The sequence below is a fragment of the Otolemur garnettii genome, unplaced genomic scaffold (assembly GCF_000181295.1).
Source record: "Otolemur garnettii isolate 467f Iridium unplaced genomic scaffold, OtoGar3 scaffold00024, whole genome shotgun sequence".
In the NCBI taxonomy this organism is placed as follows: Eukaryota; Metazoa; Chordata; class Mammalia; order Primates; family Galagidae; genus Otolemur; species Otolemur garnettii.
The window spans coordinates 8,805,971-8,806,457 of NW_003852419.1; positions in this window are offsets into that span (position 1 = coordinate 8,805,971).

Consider the following 487-nt stretch of genomic DNA (forward strand, 5'->3'; position numbering starts at 1 on the left):
GTTATGTCGTCTCACTATTATTCCCACCGGAGGGTTCATATACCAGCAGGCTTCACACTTTCTCCCTCTATTAGTTTTTAATTCAAGACTATTTTCATTTGATTGTCAAATAATTCATATCCTGGAATCAGAGCTGAAGTCAAAGTTTCAACTCATCAGTGCCAGATGACCTGACTCCCTGGATGCAGAAAATGCCACAAGCCTCTATAGGGAGTCGTCAAGCCACAGCATTTAGTAAGACAGTGAGCACCTAGGGACTGAGCCCTGGAATAAAAGTCACTGACTCCAAGTAAATGATTAGTGAAGACCAGCAGTCAGACCAAATCAACCGTGCTGTGAGTAAAAGACAGAGTCGGGGTAAGAAGTCCATACCAGTGGTTCCTTCCCACTCAAAAAATGCAAAATATTGGCTAAGCCTTCACTTCCTTAGGGGTCCACCCAGTGTCAGTTTGTAGGAACAGTGAAATAAACAAGCTGACCTAATTAC